Here is a 23,254-nt window from a genome sequence, read left to right as displayed (position 1 = left end):
AAAGAAACAAAACAAAATCTCATAGACTCAGCCAATTGAGTAAAGTCTATGATCCATTGCAGAACTGGGTTTTCTTTTAGGTTTGGGGCAAACAGGAAATTGCTCACTTTCAGAATTAATCTAGGTATTATTTACCATCATGCTTGAAATTAAACGGGTTTTGTATAGAATGTGGGAATAAGACCCACTGAAAAACCTCAATTAAAAAGAAATTCTTATCACTTTAATGTCACCCTCTTTGTATCTTCCAGAATTACACAATGATTGCTGAGTATCTTTGAAAGCTTCTTTTCTTTCAGTTCACCTTTGATATTCTTTTTCAGCTCATAAAGTAATGCCTCTTTAGAACATTTACTCTTAAATATTATTTTTTATTTGACATGGGTTGGTTAATGGTGTTTTGCATGAAAACAAAATACTGAACTCACTATTGTTATAAACATGCTAATGTTAATCCATTACCATGCTCTTCTGTATGTCAGAAACAATACAACTTCTTCTCCACAGCTAATGATACTGGGAATTAAAGCTGGCACAGATATTAAAATGGTGGTTATTTATTCATGACTGTATGCTGCCACTGATTTCTGCACCAATGTATTCATAAATGTATGCCATTTTTTCTTTTTAAATGACTCATGCTATTATCATTAAAAGTATAACATGTTATAATCATGTGAATGATAAATGGTATAATACAGATTTGTCTATTCGACAGCTACTGTATTACTTTTATCCTGAATGTGAACAAGGAAAATGGGTTCATAAAGTAAATGAATAAAATGTGATTTAGAAATTAAGTATAATGACTATTCTATTCACTTATAATTTATATGAGAAAATATGATTTGAAAATATTAGAGATTATATTTACAACAAATTCATAGTAAAGGAAAATACAATGGATAATAAGATACATAAACTTAATAAACATTTATGAGTTCATATTATAAGTTTTGTGCTTTCAATATAAAGATGTTTTGTACTTTATAAGTTTAGGGAGACAAACATTATTATGATCACTAGCCACACCAATAATTTCCTCAAATATATATGTTCTAAACATGCCAATTAAACTTCAGAAAATTCAGATTGGATTTAAAAAGCCCCAAGACCGTACCATATGCTGTTGACAAGAAATTCACTTTAACATAAGGACATAGCTATGTTCAAATTAAAAGTACAAAAATCACCGATGCAATGCAAATAAATTGCAAATACCAATCAAAAGAATGCTGAAGTGACTATGTTAACATCAGAAAAAATAAACTTCAGAAGAGGGATGAAGAGGGGCATTGCATAGTGTTAATTGAGCCAACCTACACCTAACAACAGAACTTCATAATACCTGAAGTGAAAAATAATAGTACTGAAAGGAAAAGAAAACAAATTTACAATTGTAGTTGGAGACTTCAATACTCTTTCTTCAGCAGTTGACAAAACAAGTAGATTAAATCGGTAAGGACACAGGAAATTGAACAATACTATTTATTAACTTAACCTAATTGGTATTTATAGAACATTCCACTTAATATCAGCAGAATACATATTCTTTTCAAATGCAAAAGGAATATTCACCACAAAAAAACAGATTCTGAGTCATAAAATAAGTCTTAAGAAATTAAAGGAATTAATATTATATGAACAATGTTTTCTGACCGTAACATGTTCAAGCAAACATTAATCGTTTGAAAGATATCTAGAAAAGTTAACAATATCTGAAATTAAAAAACACATTTTATAGTAACCCCTGGCCTAAATAGGAAATTACAAGGGAAATTAGAAGCATTTTGAATTAGACAGAAATGGAAATACATCATCTAAAAATTAGTGGGAGTAGCTAAAGAAACATGTAGGCTGAAATTTATAGCATTAAATGCTTATATTAGAAAAGAAGAAACATCCTAAGTCTATGATCCTTCCATCTTAAGATCTTAGAAAGAGAACAGACATAAAAAGGAAATAATAAAGATTAAAGCAGAAATAAATGGTATTAAAAGTAGAAGAACAATACAGAAACCAATGAAACCAAAAGCCAGTTTTATAAAAAGATCAATAAAATTAAAAGATCTCTAGCCAGGGTAATCAGGCATCAGGGTGGGGAGAGAAAGGCACAATTCTAGAATTAAAAGGGAGCATGACCTGAGCCTATAGATATTAAAAAGAGAACAAGAGACTAGTAAGCATAACTTATTATCCATACATTTAATGACTTATATTAAATAGACTCATTATTTTGAAGAAACAGTGTACCCAACCTCACTCCAGAGAAATAGATCACCAGAATGGTCCTATGTTAAAAGAAATGGAATTAGAAGTTGAAGCCTTCAAACACAGAAAATGTCAAGACCAGATGGCTTCCCTAGTAAATTAAATAAACATTTCACAAATAAATAATACCAATTTCAAAAGCTTTTCAAACTTATAGGAGAAGAGGAAAACTTTTCAATTCATTCAACTCGGTTAGCATTATCTTGGTGCCCAAATTAAGCAAAGACATTACTGGAAAGGAAAAATATAAATCAATATCCTTATGAATATAGATACAAAAATTCTCAGCAAAATAATTCTAGCAAATATATAAAAGTGACATTATATCATGGCCAAATGGGAATAATCTCAAGAATGCAAGCCTTAATGTAGCTCAGTGTCTCTCATCCAATCCTAACATACATCCAAACACACACACACACACACACACACACACACACACACACACCAAGATTGTCCTAATGTTTAAGCATCAACAAGCAATTGATAACATCTATTTATGATAAAATCTGCAGCAAACTAGGCATAGAAAGGAATATCTTTGCTAATAAATGCATTTGCAAAAGATTTTAGTTAACTTTATACTTAATGTTGAAAGACTGAAGGTTTTCTTCCTTAGATCAGGAGTGAGGTAAGATGTCTGCATTAACCCTCATTTTCAACATGCTAGAAGTTTTAGCTTGTATAACAACAAAAAAATGCATATAGGTAGAAGAGATGAAAAGAATGACCTTTATTCATAATGTGACTGTCTACATAAAAAGTCTGAAGAGATCTATAAAAGGGCTACTTGAACTAAGGTTGCAGAATACAAGGTTGCCATATAATAAGCAAATGCATTTCTGTTCTTAAGATGTCAGCTCTCCCCAAACTGATATAAAAGAGTCAACATCCTTGTGGTATACTTAAAAAAATATCGGTTGAAGTCAAAGTCAGTGAAGTTTGCTGGGTCTTCCTAATGCAGACACCCAGGAAGTTCTGATCCTTCCAACCATTACCTTCTTCTAATGATCGTCTTTAATCAATTGGTAGTGAGAACATAGATAGGGACAACTATTATGGAAAACATTATGAAAGTTTCTAAAGAAATTAAAAATAGAACTACTATGTGACCCAGCATTCCCCTTTCTGGGTATATGCCCAAAGGTAATAAAATCATCACCTTGTAAAGATACCTGCCCTGTCTTGATAATTTCAGCATTATCCATTATCCAAGATATGGAAACAGCTTAAATGTCTGTTGATGAAGAAATCAATAAAGAAACTGGGGTATATATCTATAACCAAATATTACTCAACCTTCAAAACAACCAAAGAACAGATTTTGCCATTTGCCACAACATGGATGAACACAGAGGACATTATGCCAAAGAAATAAAAATATTGCACAATCTCACTTATCTGTGTAATGTTTTCTTTTTAAATGAATCATGCACAGATAAAGATCAAAACAATAATTATCAGGGGTGGGGGCATGTGGAGAGGGCACAAAATGGGGCAAAGTAGATTAGAGCACACTAAAAAGCAGATATTTTGGATGAACAACTCTATAGATGTAATGTGCACGACGAAGAGTGTAGGTGATAAAATTGTACTCCGTGGGAATTCATGTTAAACAAGCAGATTTTAGCTGTGCTTCATACAAAAATAACAAAAAAAAAGGGGTCACTGTGGGATGATGGATATGTTCATTTGCTTCACTATATTAACCTTTTTACTATATAAATATATCCTATAACAATATGTTGTATACCTTAAATATATAAGTAAAATTTATTAAAGCAAACACTCCCCAAGAGACAACTGTGGGAGTTGTCTCATGAATGGCATGAGACACTATAGTTCAACTCGAAGTATTGAAAATTACATCCAAACACACTAATTTCTATACTGTGTGCTATGACTTTTTACAGTAAGATGTTAACTTGTAGAAAACTATAAAATACAAATCATATTTTTCAGGTAAAGATACAAATAATTTCTGTTTGGTATAGAGGTTTTATTCCAAAGGTTTGAGTTTAATTTTTAATTGCTTCTAGATCAGTAAATATGTTATATATATATATATATATATATATATATATATATATATATATATATATATGCTAAAAATTTTATTTTAAATCAATGTGTTGTATTTTGGTCAGGAGGTAAATAAAATGCTATGGAAGCTTTGTAATTGAGGCCATAATTGGGGTATAGGAGGGCATGTGAGGTATACCTTCTTCATAAGACATCTGAGATGACTTTGAAGAGTGAGGTCACCATCTTCTTAATGCTGAAACTACTGTTCTTGACACATTCCCTATACTTTTTCTGTTTCATTTCATATTGTGAGAATTATGATCAACTTAAATTATTACAGCAAAATTTGACATCTGGGTGCTTTCTCATTTTTATGGTTTGGATCTGAAATATCTCCCCAAAACTTGTGTGTCCTCATACAGGAGGTTCAGAGACGGGCTTTTAGGCAATGAGTGGATCATGAGGGCTCTGACTTCATCAGTGAATTAATCCATTTGATGAATTAATAAAATGAATGGATTTTTTAGGAGATAGTGAAAACTATAGGCAGGTAGGGCATGGTTGGATGAAGTAGTTCACTGGGGGTTGTGGCCTTGGGGAATTTATCTTCTTCCTGGCTCCTTCCCCTCTCCTTACCTATTGTCATGAGCTGAGACACTTTCTTGAGCTCTTCTCTTCTGCTGCAATGTTTCTGTCTTGGAGTCAGCTGATCCTGGACTAAATCCTCTAAAATAGGTTTTAGGGGAATCAAAATAAACTTTTCTCCCCTAAGTTGCTTTTCTCAGGTATTTGTCATAGCAACAAAAAAAACCTGACTATCACATGTGTTTTTAAGCATGGATTCTCAGAAATATAAGGGTAAATACAAAAAGCAAGTGAAAAATAATACTGAGTATGATGGCATTTTAATTAACAATATCAAAATTGTGTGTGCATAAATGTGATAAAACTCTTAAAAATATAATGTAATGGTAAACACAAAGAATATTATGTAAATATTTGTTGGGGACACATGATGGTAGAAATAAAGAATAGAACAAATAGATCATAGCTTTGTTGGTGACACTCTAGTTCTCTGTTGGGTGCTGGTTCATGATTATCATTTTATTATTTCTTTTATAATTGACATATATTCTTTCATATGTGTTAAAATATTACAGACTAAAAAATGTGAAAAATGCCTTACATATCATCTGCCACCTTTGTAATGGATATAGTCTGCGACTGTATCTGTCTTAAGACTTAGAGGTTGCTTTGTGAGGCAATACCTACTTGTGTCTTCCTGGTGGCTTTTGGAGATAAGTAGCATCTTTTTCTTCTCTTCTGAGCCTATTGGGCTAAGTGCAAATCATGAGGACAATGCCTATATGAGCTACTATTGGGCAAGTAGAGTATATTTGCTTATAGGATGTGTTTCTCCAATAGTAATTATGTTTTAAAGAACAAAAATATTTCATACTAGGAAACAACATAGGTGTTAGTGGAAGCTGCATGCTGTGCAATGGAAGTGAGGATTACTTTTTTATGGCCCATGGTTTCTATGAATAGAATTAACCAGACACCAATTATCACCTCATTGAAAGGATAAGTCACTGTGACATCTACAGCTGAGATCAAACTCATTGCTTTTGCAATGCAAATTAATTAGAGTTGGAGAGAGCTATACTGAAGGGTTAGGAAGCACTGAAAATTTGAAAAGTCTATATTTTAAGCAACTCAGGGGAAAATATGTTCCAATTAGTGTATAGTGTTAATATGCAATAATTTTATTTATTTAAAAGTGCTTTAAGAAATATTTTTAAGGAAAACACTTAAAAAGTCATAAATTATCCTCTTTTTGTGTTGATTATAATTCAAGAGATAAAAATTCAGAAAGTATATTATTTATTTATTTGTAACTGGCACACAGGTTAGACAGAAAGGGTTATCTTTACTTGAAAGCATGTGTTCCTGGGTGGTGAATAAAGAGAGATGGTTGGCTTTTTACCACAGCTCAAAAACATATCAGATAAATATGCCTACCAGCCTATTTGGACCCAGCAGTAGGTATTACCATCTGCTCCCAAATATGCCTGCAACCCTGTAGCTCTTCCATTTTGGCATCAGAATTTATGGGGAAGAGCATAATGTCCTAAGATACACTGTTTCTGAAAAGTGCCTTTAAAATGTATCTGTAGTGACACAGAAGTTATATAAATAGCTGGGCTTGCTTCAACCACTACTGTTCCCTTTGGGGATACCACCCCCATCTTCTTTAGGACGGGATGACATGACCCAGAAAACTTAACATCCCTTTGGAATGAGCAGGTAGACAGAACATTGCTCGGGAAGATGATCAACACATTTGTCATTTATATGTATGTACTAGAAAATGAAAAGAATAAAACAATACAAATCTGATGATAAAAACCAACAACACAACTAGCATCATTGCAGGTAACATACAAAGTCCTGAGAAAACAGTAGTCACATTTGGAAGGGAATGTTCCTTCCCGGGGACATTTCTAGAAGGTAGGTCCATTCCCATCTTCAACATTATATACTAGCAGTCTTAGATCTAAGAATCTGTAGTGGATTCAGTGATGCAATGTATAGTCCCTAATCTCAACCTGTTGTTGATCTCATAGTACTAACTTAGAGTTCTAAATTTTCATTTGCACTGTGTTTATAACTATTTACAGAAATTTTATTGCTTAAAAATTCACAATGCATGAATTGGATTTTTATGTAAATATAACATTCTTGATGTGAAAGCAGGTTTATTTTGTTAGTTTTTAGAAGTAAAAAAAACTAAATAAACTGGTTATTTAGGAAGAATAAAGATCAATTGGTGATCAGAAAATAAAGGAGAGTAAGAGCAAGAGAACAGAAACGTCAATAAATGAACAATGATGTTTAGCACATAAACAATGAGCACTATAGATCTAAGAAGATAGCCTTCTGAAAGCCCTGAGCTTAAAGGGATGCTTGAGAATTCATTGCTGGGTAGAATCTGTGATGTTAGGTAAATTCTTATTTCTTATTTTTATGAAGACAGAACATTAATTATAAACAGATGATATTCTTGAATGAACAGAAGGATTTTGCTGTTAGCTCTATAAAAATACACCTGTTAGATATGATTAGCATTCTTGCTTCCCATGAAATCAAGCATGGGAATGGGAGGTGATGCTCCAGATATTCTTGATGCATTAATGAAGTAGCAGAGCAGGGTGCACTGATAAAACCAAAGTGCTTGCACAAGACTGTCATGACTGACATGTACAAAATAGGGAAAATAGTAGGAGTATTATTATCTTTTGTAGCACCTGATTAAAAAAATTCTGAAGCATATAAACAATGTCATTATCCACAAACAACTTGAAGTGCTATAGATTTGAAACATGACATGTGCCAGTCACTTATGCATGCTTCCTTTTTGAGTTATTCCTAACTAACCATGATTAGCCCACATACATAGTGAGTGGGAACATTTTTACTTTGAAACCTGATGCAGGAAGAAATTATTCCCTAACTATCTGTATAGAAAATCTGTTTCAACTATTCTAGAATACTAGAATTACTTAATTTTTTTTTTCTAAGTCCACTATCCTGAGTGATTGCTGTAAGTTAAGTACTATTACTCTCTAACACCAGCATGTAAGCCAGATCTGCTCCAAGAGCCTAATCACCATCAATCAGGAAGATAACAACTCACCCTCTGACTGAATTGGAACTGAAACATTCCCTTCATAATGATATTTTAGGCTATACTTGCATGGTATTTGAAGAAGGATACACTACTCTTTTGGGATTGATTTGACTCAGAGCTTATCATAAATGATCAAAAATAAACCATTTGTCAGGATAAAAACGTACTACTCAGTGTTTCACAGGTAAGCATATAGAATTCCCTTTTAAAGTTAAATATTTGCCTGGACTTCCATACAAATATTGAAGAGCACATCAGAGTTTTTATTGCAGCTACTTTATAAATATATAGATTATAATTGCTGCTTAAATTTTAATAGCTTTTTATTTTTAAGATAGTCTTATAAAGGAATACTTCCTGTCATCTAAATACCAGAGCAAGAAAGAAGAAATCATGATGTGTCTATATATCCTTTTGAATTCACCATTCTAGGACCACCAACAGGTAGTGCCTGGGTAGGGCAATGATCTAAGCAGAAGGAAATGGCCAATTTGAGCCAGTGAACCAGAATCATGCTGCTGTAACTGTGGCTTCTTCCAAGTCATTCAAAGATAGCTGCCAGCAAAGGGGTGTAGAGAGAGGTGGCCTTCAGCCATTTGGCGTTCACCACCATGTAAGCCAGATCTGCTCCAAGAGCCTAATCACCATCAATCAGGAAGATAACAACTCACCCTCTGACTGAATTGGAGCCGAAACATTCCCTCTCACACCATGGTCGCTCATTATATAGATAATTTAGCCTGTGTAGAAAAACATTTACCAATGACAGTATTTTCTTAAACATACAGACTAAAATTGTTTTTGCTATGGTCATTTTTGGAAATTGCTTATTATAATTAAATCTAATCCCATAGAATAAATTAATGTTTTGAGAAAATTAAGTTGGTGGAGATTCTTTTCACAATTATGGGACAAAAAAATCTGAGGGGGGGAAAAAGACACAAACAATCTGACAGCAAAAGAAAATTTGCAAATTGCTAGTTTGAATTCCAAAGAGTTAATGTTATGATTAAAGCAAAATGATTTTTTTCCCTCCCAAATTGAAAATAAAAGCAGGTAATAATTGATTTGTATCTTCTTTCAATTCTTATGGTCACCTTGTCCTTTATATTGTTTTTGTCCTGGCTCTTCATTGTGGAATCATCTAGTAATCAGACAGGTCTAAAATAAATTTTCCTTTTCAGTAGTGACTGTCCTATCCAGAACCTCCTACTTCTTTCGTATTTGCTGATGACTGGTATTCCAAGTTGTAACTTTTTATTCGGTGGGGTTACCTAAGTTTTTAAATCAAATCAATAATATTTTCTAGTGTTATATCCCCAGATACCATTTGAGGAAAGGGCTTAAGGGAATTAAGTTAACTAATTTCATTAGGAAATTGATGTTTTGGCATTTGTAGGCTTATCTCTATCTCAATCATTCAACTCTGCTGCTGTGGCATCAAAGCATGAAGCAAATGTGAACGCTCCTGTTCCCAAAGAAACTTTCTTTGTGGGCACTGAAATTTGAAATTCAGCTAATTCTCATGTGCCATAAAATATTACTATTCTTTTGAAAAATTTCCTCAAGCATTTAAAAATGTAAAGCCGTCTTTAGATTACAGGATCTACAAAACCAGAGGACAAGGTCAGGTAAGCAAATGATAAGGTGGATTTTGCCAACAGACAATAGACACTCTACTGCTGCTCAGGTAAGTGTTTTGTAAAGGCTGTCCAATGGTAGGTAACAAGTTAGTAAAACATTTATTTCTAAAGAGACTAAATCCCATGGTCATTTGCACTGAATGCCAGGGCTGTCTGACAAAACGAGTGCTGTCAGACCATGTTGGACAGGATCTTGCTCAGGCCTCCTGAAACAGGAGCTTGGAGGTAAGTTTTCACGGCGAATTGTGTGGAAGTGGTTGGTGCTCAGTGATGCTCTGTTTACTTCCTGTCTCTCTGATATGAAACCACTCATTCACCCTTTTATTCACTTGGTCATTCCTTTGTTCTGCCCATCATTCCATGTTAAATGCCAGGCACTTTCCCAAGCACTGGGGAAACAGGTGAGTTAGATGTGATTCCTGAATTTCAAGAACTGATAATAGCTGTGAGACAAACAAACTACTGGCTAGATTCCAGGATAGTAAGTGTGAGATATGAGAAGAGAACTGCGGGACACCAGGGAAGAGAAAGTATGCTGTGAGCAATATAGAAAGTACCATGAAGACTTCAGAAAAAAAAAAAAAAAGTCTCCGTAAGACATTTTAAAAAGAGATAACTTTAATGCTGATAACCTCAAATAATGTATGTAATATCTATTTATACAATGGTGCAGCAATTTTCTGCTTCTTCTACAATCATAGAATTTTAGGGATGAAAAATATCTCAGTGGAACTTGTTTGGGTTCTCAATTTTAACAAATGATGAAAAAGTGGTCCTGAGAGGAAAAGGTTTTTTCAAGGTCACCCAACTCTTTAAGGTGGCCTTATCCAATGCCAATGCTCTCTGTGCCAATTCAGCATTGTTCCCACCACACTAAGTCTTCCTTGCCTCTTCTAAAGCTTTTTTGCTCATTACACAATGTTTATTCTTTCTTTTCTATGCAGATTCTTTAAGTCAACTTGCAGAACTCTTTTCTTCAGTGATTCCTTAATGCCTGTAGTTGGTAAAATTGAGAAAATGCAATTGGAAATAATGCTCAAAAGATGTTCCCATTTTTGAATTTTCTGCTGATCTCAAGTAAAAACACAATTACCTCAGCTCTCAGACTCAGCATATTGTGTTCTTCATTCCAGGTTACTCCATAAATTGCAATTATCTTCATTTGTGGCTCTCACAAGATTATAGGTGACTGAATACTTCATCAACTAAGATCAAAATTTCCCATGGTACAAAACAAAACACTTGTATAATGATCTAGGAGAGTGGATTAAACATACTGAATGAGAGAGCTACACACTGAAAATGTTCAGGGGATTATCAGTTTAGCTTTTCAAATCCACTCAACTAAAGTGAAATTGATGTGGCTCTTGCTTGAGTTTCAGTACCATTTTCGGGTTTAAACTTTAGCATTTCTGACTTCTTGCTACTTAAAGCCTCTGTCGCTTCTAATGATGAAAAGCAGAATCCAAACTCTTCCCTGGGTCTGCCCATGTTCTATTTGTACACTTGGGGTGGGTAGTCATGGGAGGCATGCAGATACTGGGCCATAATCTCTGTGGACCAACACGGTGTGAGGGGTACAGTGAGTTTTTTTTAGGAGTCTGAGTCTGGGATTCCTGGAAGAATTTCCAGAGACCTGACATAGTAAGTGAAACTTAAATAGCTTGTTAGAAACCTTACTTAGCATCAGTTACAGTAATTAATGGGTCACTGTATTCTAGGAATTCAGATACAGTATTCCATTTAATCTGCACTAAATCCAACGAAACAGTCGTTTTATCCCAATGCTTCTCAATCACATCTGCAGTGAAGGGAAGTATACAGAATTTGGATGCTGAGATAATAATAATCATAACAATAACAATCAATCATAATAATAACAACAACTGGTGTATATTAAAGAGATTCTTCTAAATACTTTTCACAGGTTCATTTCTTTAATCTTTGCCAAATATAGAGCAGTTATTATCTCCATTTTGAAAGTATAAACTACAGTTAAATACTATGCCCAAAGTCACAACTAATAAGAGTAGAGCCAGAGTTTGAACCCAGGAAATCTGACTCTGAAGTTCATATAAATATAGGACTGTATGACTTCTCATATCAGGCAGCCAGTGGGGGGCAGTCATCTCCATTCTCAACCTATATTCCATGACAAAAACAAGTTCTACCTGCAAGACCCTATCTAAACTTAAGGGTATTATTTGCCAATAGAATTCAAGAAATACTGAGAAAACACTGGTTGGTGGTTTAAAAATCCTTTAAAAATCTTTCAATATATGATAGTTGTCCTTTCTCCATGTTTTTTTCCCTGAAATATATCTTTTATCCATCCCCATAGATTAGAATTATAGTGTTGTATCTCTTGTTATCTTTAAAAATACTTCAGCATAGGCAGTGGCAGTGGTGTGTGTGTGTGTGTGTGTGTGTGTGTGTGTGTGTGTGTGTGTCCCCAATCTGGAGACTATGGGAAAGATCAGTTGGCCTAATTGAGAACATATTCTATGGAACAGCTAGCATTTTAAAACTTCTTATCATAAGCCCATTTTCTAATGTTATGCACTTTAGCTATCTATATCTCTAGAATTCTTATATTTGACTAACATCTGAGATTATGCTGATTAGCCTAGTGGATATTAGAAACTATTTTTTGTTATTGATGTGACTAATACAAGTATTATACATTCTTGCTCTTGTAGGAATGAGTGTAGCAATCCAGAGGTTAGGCATCTATCTCTTTTGGAAGGGAATTCAAGATAACCTTGAAATGGTCAGGTTAATACCCACTGATACTTGTTGTCACACTGAGCCCTGCTGTTTAAATATTGGTTACAGTTGACTCAAGCAAATTTTTTACACACATGGGGTTAAAACACTAAGGAAACCTCTCAGAATAAGTTACATGCTTATTTGCCAACAAATGTTTTCATGTATGACTGTATTTCATCTATTAGCCTTATTTTTAATGTGACTTGGTTGTAGAAGAGACTTAAAACATTAGCCTCTACTATTAAAATTTTTGTTCATGGAAACAACTAATTTGTGAATGATCAGTTACCTTAGATCTGCTGGCAACAGGAGTTTGTGTGTGCATGTACACATATGTGTGTGTGCTGGTGCCTGCATAAAACACACACAAATGCATACATGGCACAGTGGTGAAGGATGGAGGGGGATACAGAATGGGGCTGTCTCTCTATATATATGTTTATATATGGGCTTAATTGTCTTTGTCCCTTAGGTTGGAAAGCTTTTCATCCACAAATTCTCCTGAATTTCTTATAGGTGTTCAGGCCATTTGTCTTTGGCTCCAGAGATGGTAACATGTTCTTTATGAGACACACTTAACTACAGTTGTTCATAGCCCTGTCACCTTCAGGATGCAGGGCTGAAATGCACTCTCCTGCAGTCTACCTCTCCAGCTGACAGGCTTTTGTTTGCTCTTTGAAAGCAAAAAGTGTGTGTGTTTCATGGAAGAATCTCTTGTCTAAATGCTATTCCTTTTCCTGTTAATGTGTCACATATGTTCAAGCCACTTTTTTCCCTCAAAATTTCCATCTTGAAGGTTTTTTCCTGTTTCTTCTCATATTGCCATGCTTGTTCCTTACGGCTTTAAAATAAGAACCCATTCAGTAAATAATGTAATAAGTAGGTCTCTAAATGCTTAGGATTCCATTATCTAATATAGCTTTCAAGCTTGGGTTTTTCCCAAGTTATAGTTTTCTAAAATTTATGCATCTTACTATATGAATTAAACATTTTTTTTCCCTCAGAATAGTATTCCTTGAATTTTTTTCCTTCTTACTTTTTGTTTCTATTTTCTTATCTGGACTTAGCTACAATCTCTTTCAAAGAGGAGTAAACATATATTGTGAAACTAATAGAAAACTTCATTTGATCCAGAACTGTAAATAATTTCAATATTAATAAGTGTTTGCTCTAGAGAGTGTTTAGCTAGGCTGTGCTATACCTACAATAATAAATAATTCATAGTAACAAGTAACAACAAGTTACATTTTTCTCATACAAAGTCCAGCCAAGGATAAGGAACTCTCCAGCACAGTTCCTTCTATGTGGTGACTCAGGGATCCAGGCTACTTTTATATCGAGGTTATGCCACTTAAAACACTGGACTTTTATGGTTATCTAGGTAATGGACGAGCTGCTGAAAGTATATCTACCTGATCTTAAATGTTTTACCCAGAAATGATACAAATTACTTTTCATAGAACAATGTGGGACCAAGTCACCAAGGCCTGCCTGACTATGACAGGACAATAAATGCTAGTGAGCAGTCATTGTCTCTGCCTAGTTTTTCATAGAGGAAGACTTATGTACTTGTTGAGGATCTCTGGTCACTCAAGTCTTGGTTGGGGAGTGCTGAAACTCTAATAAACACTTAAGATGAACCCTGTATCCAGTGTTTAGAGTTATCCTTGTAACTATGTGGGACCTCCATAGAAATATAACTGGCATCCCATCAAAGAACAACCAATTAAAGAAAAAAAAAAACAAACGAACTCAGTTCCTCTTTCCCCACACTGACTCTTTATGAAGTACTAAGTAAAAGCCTCTTGTTTACAAAGTAGTCAGCCTGCTTCTCTCCTTTAGGAAGTTTTGGTGAGGTTCTTCATTAGCAATAAACTATGAGAAAAGTTTTCCTAGTAGACCTCCCTATCTCTAAGATTATATTCTGCTATGCATCAGGATTTTAAGAATTTTAAAATAGTTTCACAGTTTTTAAGCCTTGCTAACCTTGTTATACCCTCTCTCCATTCATGTACAGATTAACAGCAAAGTCCTTAGAAATCCAGCACCTGCACAATTTCCTTTGAAGGCTGTAAAAAGAAGAAAGGAAATCTTGAGGAGCAATCATACATATAAAGTCACACCTACAGTAGGCCAAATTCTGTCCTGGACTTTCTGTTTTGGTTCACTCTCAGTCCTGATAACATCTAGATAAAAACCTTGGTGCATTTCTCTAGCATGGTGTTCTCAAAGTGTGACCTCAAATTGGTCACTGCAACATCATCTGGAACATGATAGAAATGCAAATTCTTGAGCCTTACCCCAAAAGCTGAAACTCTAAGTGTGAGGCCCAGGAATCCATCTTATTAGAAGTACTCTAAGTGATTGTGGTCCATACAAAGTTTAAAAGTCATTGTTAGAGAATATATCACAGATTCCTCATGTTTTGTAAGCTTCAACTATAACTCAACAGTTCCTTTCACTCTGCTAACACTCCCATTCCCACTCTTTTTACATAATGGTCTGCTCCTTATGATCAGTTGTGTGAGTCAGAAACTTGGACTTGTCTTCTGCCCCTTATCTACTCATCATATCAAACTGGCAAATCAGTTATCACCAGAGATCTTTAAAACACATCCTCTCCCCTCTCTTTCAACAGACCACCATCAACTCAGCCTGTGTATTTGAAAGGCCTTCTCACTGAAGCATAGTTTTGCTCCAGGCCACAGCCAGCAAACTAGAGACTGCAGGACAAGTCCTGTACAAACAAGGTGTGTGTTTTTATAAATAAGGTTTTACTAGAATATAGCCATACTCACTCATTTATATTTTGTATCTGGCTTCCTTTGCATTCAACAAGTAGAACACTTGAGACACACACCGTATGTCCTGCAAAGTCTAATGTATTTACTACCTGAGCCTATAAAGAAGAGGGTTGCTGACCCCTGTGCTAGGTATTGGAATACATAGAGAGAAAGACACTGTTTTTGTCCTCATGGTATTTTTGATCCAGGAGGGAAGATCAGCAGATAAAGTGAGCTATCTAGTTATCCAGGTTTGGAGCATGTGACCTGTGGGGAACACAGAAGGCTTTCCTGGGAAAGTGAAATGGATCTGAGTTTCGAAGGATAAGTAGGAATTCACCAGACAAAAATGGAGAAAAGTGTTCTATCAGAGGAACTAAGTGACTAGGTTCTCTCTCTCTCTCTCTCTCTCTCTCTCTCTCTCTCTATTTCTTACTGAATTTCTTTCAGTGATTGGGACATTCTTCAATATACTTTGGTGTTGACTATATAATAATAATTTCATGAAATCCACTAGGTCTTTACAGAAGGAACTTTAGATTACTGCCCTCACAGATGACTTCTCTTTGCCTGTAAGTCCTCCTTCCAGAAGTGGTTAGCCATGATCCAGAGTAGCACTGGCAACATCATTTTTGAGCAACAGAAACACTCCATATTAAGACTTATAAACAGATTTCTTTCTGAAAGCCCAAAACACACTTTGGAAATTTCCAAAAATAGTAACTATCTGATTGCATCTTGCATCTGCTGACAAGTGACCTGGATAGAGGAGTATTGGTGTAACAATGTTGCTTCAGGGTCTGTTGCCTATTTCTCAAATGTCTTCAAAGGCAAATTGCTCCAAAGTTCTTAAATATTTTCAACGATGTCTTCCTCTTTTCCCAGTGAAAATTGTTTTCCTGTTTGTGAAGATACTTAAGGAAATAGTTTTTAAAATCCCACCAGCACAAGAAAATATGTCTGAAATAATTCCAGAAGCATTTGTTCTTTTACTACCCACCCCTGCTAAATTGCATGACCCTAAACAGAACAAACCTTTCTCCTTTCTGCAAAGGCAGTTACTTTCAGAAATACTTTCAGAAACACTTTCCTTATTTCTTCCTGGAGGAAAGAAGGTGCAAAAATGTGGGTGCAGGCCACTGCTGCTGAGAGGCCAGTTCCAACAATATGTGGCTGGGGATATTTCTCTCCTCATTTTGCTGTAACCTTATCTGCTTTTACTGCTGCCCCACCATCTTAAGTAAAACACATATCCCATTCTCTTTTCTGCCTACAAAGCCATGCTAGAATAATTTCACCTGTTTTGTAGCGGGCACTGATCCTTTTTTTGGCATGAAAAATGGAAACACTGGGAAAGTTAAAGCACCGTCTACATTTGCAGCATCTTGATGGGTGCCCTCCTCTGGCTAATAACTCGTTCCTGTCCAAATGGTACATTTTCACTTCAGGAAGAGATGGCGTTGGATGGCTGTTTTAGAGCTGGAAGTAGTTAGGGAATCCCAGAGACTTCTTAATTTCCCACTCCTCTCCAGTCTCTAACATTCTTCATGAATCAGATCATTGACTCTAGCTGCTTTTTCTCCCTCACAGCCCGTTTCCGTTATCGCCAGCATTACTTTCAATCTTGTTGCAGATCTAGCTGATTAAAAATACTGGCCTTGAGAAAATTCCCTTTCTTGAAAGTCAATGCTTGAAGGAGATTAGGACTATTTATATTGTAAGGCACTCCCTTAAAACCTCTGGTGGCTTTACTCTCTTGACTGATGCAAACCTCAACTAATTCTCTTTATCCAGATAATCCACTCGCTTCCAATATTCATCAAATGGCAAAATGAAAAGCTTTTAAGAAAGAGAATAAATGTGCAGGCTTAAAATCACATAGAATTTTAGTCTTAGTAAAAATTGTGAAAGAAATTATGAGGAAATCGGGGGTTTTGAGTTCTATTTCCCATGAGATAACTTGAAAGCAGATAAAATCCATGGGGCCATTATAAATATGTTTTGTACTTCTTGAGTTACTTCAGCAGGTGTTTGGATCACAAATCTTTGATGAGGAAAAAGAAATGTGTTTTTGTTCTTTGATAAGATCACCACAGGACAAACCTTCTCTATTGGAGCTCCTACTTCTTCCCTTTTATATGCAGAATTCTCCATTGTACCCATCTCCCTGCTTGATATCTATATTAAAATTTTTAGATATTTAATGTGCAGTGACTGCACACAATGTGCTAATGAATGTCAATTGTAAAGAGGAAAATTCTATTCTGAACAAGTTTCCAGTACTGTAGTGAAAAATACAGAGAGCTGTTCTGAAGTAGGACCCAGAAACTAGGGAATGCTAAGTGAGTTTAAGTGAGTCTAAGTCAGTCTTTTCCCTGATGCATTAATTCTGATGCTACTGGGGAAAAGAAAACATGGTAAGAAAAGTGATATGTTTTGAAGTAGTAGCATCTAGAACACTAGTCCTAGAGTTGTGGAATTAGCAGTTGACTAGGCTTCTGTGAATTGGAAGTGTTGTAAACCATCCCTCTCGAATACTTCATGTTACAAGTAACATATAGAATGATATCAAACCTTAGAAATGATGCCTGTGAGGAACAATGAAGTATTTTTCAAGCATATTCACAAGGTATGGTGACCCTGCTTTTACACTTTGGAGAATTCTGTCCAAGAATAAAATAAAACAAAGCCTTAGATTTAAGATATTGAGTATGTTATGATCAGGTATCAGGTTTCCGTTAGTGTTCACACGCACACAAAGTCTGGTATTTGGAATAAGTGAATAAGAGACTGTGAAAAGAAAGGACTATTCATGGTGAGAGCTAGCAAATCCGACTTCATCTCCACCCCAGGTTTACTCTGTGAATGGGCTGTTCCAGGCAAGTAGAATAACATGGGGAAGATTCTTGTAAACAAAGCAAACAGGAGAGTTGCAAACCACCCTTTGACCTAAAATTTCAAACATTAAAAACTCTCACTTAGAGCTTAGTCAATGCAACCAAAACAAAAAGACTGGGCTAATCATGTCACCCGGTAAGGTCTGGGGCAGATTACTTGGGTTCCACAGAGTAATTCTGGGTTCAAACAGGGATGGATATTGATGGTCAAACAGGTGAAATGAATGCTTGTGTCTGCCTGTGTGTCCTTGTTAGTTAGTTGATAGCTCCATAACGGAACAATGAATGTGCTGAGTTATAAAATGATAAGGACTGCCTTTAGAAAGCTTAGCCTGGGAAAGGCCACTTCCACAGGAGCCTATTCAGTACTTGTGGGACATGGGAAGCCTCAGTGAGCCTCTTATTGATTTTTTTTTTTGCATTACAATTCTTAATATACTTTTATACCACAGTTTATTAAATCTCTGTATATAAGGTAAGTTGACACCAAATTCACATCTTCATACATGTAATGGCATAAAAAAAAAGAAAGGCACAATCCAAAGATATTTGAATATAGGAGGGGAGATAAACTAATTTTATTGTGGTAAATATTTCTTAATCAAATCAACAACATGCATTATTGACACTTCCCAAACCTCAGTGGACAATTTCAGAGTATGTGTTAGAGCAACCTGTCATCATCCATTCCTTGGGATGACAAGGGTATGAGGGAAAGATGCTTCCCTTTTTTCCACAAAGATTCCAAGGTATTCCTTGATCAAGAAGGTGACCTGCTCTAAAAAAATAAGGGGCAATCAATAAAGAGATCTTGCCTCATCTTTCTATATTTAGGCAGCGGTTGGTTTTAGGGGACATGGTTTTGACATGGATTTCAATTCTTGTCTATCCCCAGTTCTTGGGGTCAACCCAGAATCTGTGCTCTAAATAAATATGTGAAGTTCTGCTTCTGTTCTGGTTGGAGTATCTTGTGTGCAGATTATGGGACATTTAAGGAAATATTCTCTTCATGAATTCAAATTTAAAAGGTACAAGCTGGGAAATCAGTGTTGTTCTTAGGAGACTCTCTACATGAAACTGTCTATTGACATCTCATCCTGGTGGATGGACTTTAAAGAACCAGAGTTAAGGTGACTTCATTGTTGTCCTGGATGGAGGAGAGGAGTGATCACTCCACATACTCACAGGCTTTGATATTGTTGCTGGTAGTTAATCCATTCTGCAGATGCCATGAAGGCAAGAGACCTACTGGCTATGGTACTTGAGGAAGGAGGTCTTCAGGGGAGAGAAGCCAGTATAGAAATCAGCCTGTGTTCCTCTGCATAGACAGATTCATTTGACACTTTTCCTTTAGATTTTGAGGGGAAATCTTATATTAAGGATAACCATTTCTGTATTTAAGTGCTTTTAAAAGTCTGATAAATCTGAAAACCTTCATTTAAAAGTCTTTTTGGGGGGTGATTATTTTCAAGTCACCTTTCTGATTTCACCTTACTTGTTAATGGCACAGAAATAGCTTCTCTCCACCAAGGGGGTCAAGTGTTCCATTGCACCTTCACCTAGTCCATTATCCTTTTCATTCACAGCACTTGCCACAGTTTGTCATGATGCATTTGTGATTTTTTTCACTAACTCAGAAGCATAGTTTGCTCACTCTTGGCTCCCCATTGCTTACCTCATTGCCTCATGGATAGTAGGGATTCACTCAATATCTGTGAAGCAAATATTTGTCAAATAAATGATAAGTGCCCTAGGAGAGATGTGAGAGTGGCAGAAAAGAGCTTGGGACAGGGGGAACAGGACAGACAAGGGTCTAAATTTCTCCTTTCCAAATATATTAATGATAGATGATTCTAGAAAAAAGAAAGATGATGTCCAGGCTACTGAATAGAACCTTTGAAGTAATTTTTATGCTTTGTGAATTTTTACTTGTAAGTGGAATCTGATCTAAAATTAGTATCTTTTTTCAAATGAGAGCTTAGGTTCCCTCCCCCCACCCCTTTCTTTCAGGGTATGTTCAACTTATACTCAAGTAATTAATTCTTAAGTATAAAAAGACTGTTAGATTTGTAAAACGCCGCTCCATTGTGCTGTAGCACTTTCATTAACATCTTGTTTTACTTATTAACTTACCATTTTAATAACTTAAAGTATGTATTGTACTTAAGCATAATAAAATGATTCAAATGAGATAATGTTCATGAAATGGCTATACCCCACAAGACACTATGCACTGCAAGCTATTTTTAAAATTATTTTGTAATTGAGAAATTCCCTAAGTACTTTGCATACTCAAAATGCAGAGTTGGTCAAACTGAGGAACAAGATATTTTCTTATTCAAACCTACTTTATCTCAGTGCATGCAAAAAACTCTCCTGCAACACCATTAATGAATAAAGTTTGTGAAATAAATAGATGAATAAATGAAAGCATGGAATTCCAGGCTTTCCTAAAATAAAGCAAACATGGGAAACTTTATTTATTCATTTATTTGCACTATTGGGGATCAAACCCAGGGTCTTGTACATGGTAGTCAAGTGCTTGACCACTGAGCTACATCTCCACTCGAAAAGCTTTATTTTAATGTTAGTGTATCAAGAAGAAGGTTGAGACTAACTGCAATATCATAGGTAATAATGTTTTTGAATATAATGAAGCTCTCATTTGTCTAATTGCCTGAAAAGCTAGATTGATGTATCCCTTTGTATATATGGTAGTGTGCCACCATGCTCATACAATGCTCTTTTTTCAGAAAAAATAATTTAAAGTTTAACAACTGTAAACTTAGGTACAAGTCCTTATGTGGGACATGCAAGAGAGGTACCCGAAGCATAAAATTTATTAGCTCTGGACCAGGTCTACTTCCAAATCTGATAAAGAATTGTCCATACTTGGGTCTTTGGGTCATTTCAGAATCTAAACAATAGTTGTTATAACACTCAAAGCTGGTTGTCAGTCTTTGAAAGCTGAGTTACATAATTAAAGTATTTAAATATGCTTTTAGGAGTTATGCATTGCAGAAAAATAATATGCAAATTAAAATGTTGTCTTAATTATTAGCATGCTCCACTTGAGAATTCGTGGTAAACTTGATCCTAAAACTATAAAGATTCACAAGTTAAGTGAACAGATACAATCGATTTAGTCCCACTTAGCTGACCATTTTCTGCAGAAGTTAAAATGGGAATAGAAAAATCCTGCCCAATTTCACAGTACCTGCACAGTGATTTAGTACCCAGCAACTTTTCAGTCATGCCCTGGTTTCTTATCTACTTTCTAGGAAGGTTTGTTTTTATTGTCTGTGTCCAGAATCTAAACAACTACTCTACTAGCCTGCACAAAGGAAATATACTAGACTATTCTAGCTTTGTACATACCCTAGTATCCCTTTTTAACACTGAAAATAAAGTTATTAAATGCATAAAGATACAGCTTTGCTCTGTTAAGATGACAGGATTTTGCTGTTGGCCTATAAGTTGCTTGCAAGTATGGATAGCTGATAATTGAACCAATAAGGTGGTTAGAAAGCAGTGAATTTAATATATAATGTCTTTTTAAAATAATTTCAATTCCTATGATCAATGAAAGATGAAGTTATCATTCTACCTTAAATTATTAGAATGCTTTATTTTATTTGTTTTTTATTTATTTGAGCATTGTAGTCATACATAATAGTTAGGTTCATTTGGAAAAATCATACATGCATGAAGAATATTTTTTAATAAAGTAAAAACCCAACATTATTTCTGATGAAAATTATCCACATTAAATCACACTGTGTTTTATTACACAATTACAAAGGAAAGTTATAGGGTCTAAAACTATAATAGGGAATGTGGATATTATTCATCTAAAAAGTTTCATATATTTCCACATCATGTGGAAAGACCATGATACCCAAATTACTGGGGATGTGTGTTCTTCAGCAACAAGAAAAATATTCACCAAACGTTACATTCTTTTTAAGGTATCTTGGGTTCTCTACAGAAGTGAAGTAGAATGGTCTAACATTTTTTGTTTATCTTATTATTACTGCTCATCATTTCATAGGCTAACTGTGCTCATCACTAGACTATAAATTACTGCAGAGACCAATAAATTGTCTTTCTAAAACCAGTAGGCCTTGGCTATATATTACTTCTTAACAATAATAATAAAAAATGAGCTTCCCCTCCAATGCATCAGAAACTTAATTTGTAAAAATGGTGAAAATATAACTCTCTGGGTGGTGATATAGTTATAAAAAATATTTAGGAGAAAATTGAAGAAATTTCTATTGATACTAAGACATAGGTCTAGAATTTCAGAAATAATCCTGTAAAATTTACTTTGCAAGGTTAAATGACTACTGAATCAATATCTATAATGCTTTCTATCTCAAACCATACAACATTTAAAATTTGTGTTTGGGATATAATGATTGAAGTCATAGTTTTCCAAATTATGTTCTGTTAAAACATTTTCCTTGAAGGATACCAATAGGTAGATGCCAAGTGAAGGGCCTGGGTCTAATGAGCTTCCTTATACCTAGTTATATCTCTATCTGGAGACTCAGTGTACACTGGCATCTTGAAGGCTTTGGGAAATAGTGGGTTAGAGAAGTGCTAGATTGAAGAAGAAATATAAATATAAATGTTTCTTTTTTTTTATTGGTTGTTCAAAACATTACAAAGCTCATGACATATCATCTTCCATACATTTGATTCAAGTGGGTTATGAACTCCCATTTTTTACCCCAAATACAAGTTGCAGAATCACATCGGTTACACATCCACATTTTTACATAAAACCATATTAATGACTGTTGTATTCTGCTACCTTTCCTATCCCCTACTATCCCCCCTCCCCTTCCCTCTCATCTTCCTTCTCTAACCCACCTGCTGTTGTTTAATTCTCTCCCTTGTTTTTTTTTTCCCCTTTCCCCTCACAAACTCTTATATGTAATTTTGTGTAACAATGAGGGTCTCTTTCCATTTCCATAGTTTCCCTTCTCTCTCCCTTTCTCTCCCCCCACTCATCTCTGTTTAATGTTAATCTTTTCCTCGTGCTCTTCTTCCCTGTTCTGATCTTAGTTGCTCTCTTTATATCAAAGAAGACATTTGGCATTTGTTTTTTAAGGATTGGCTAGCTTCACTTAGCATAATCTGCTCTAATGCCATCCATTTCCCTGCAAA

The 23,254-nt window shown here is 35.1% G+C and overlaps 1 protein-coding gene across 50 annotated transcripts in view; it reads right to left on the bottom strand.

Moving 5' to 3' along the window:
* The window catches only part of Ptprd (protein tyrosine phosphatase receptor type D), a 2,156,260-nt gene that overhangs the window by 698,063 nt on the left and 1,434,943 nt on the right, over positions 1-23,254 (bottom strand). The window lies entirely within an intron of this gene.

Source organism: Marmota marmota, unplaced genomic scaffold, assembly GCF_001458135.2.
Source record: "Marmota marmota marmota unplaced genomic scaffold, marMar, whole genome shotgun sequence".
In the NCBI taxonomy this organism is placed as follows: Eukaryota; Metazoa; Chordata; class Mammalia; order Rodentia; family Sciuridae; genus Marmota; species Marmota marmota.
Note: the sequence above shows the minus strand (reverse complement) of the source record. Positions and strands in the feature narration are given on the sequence as shown.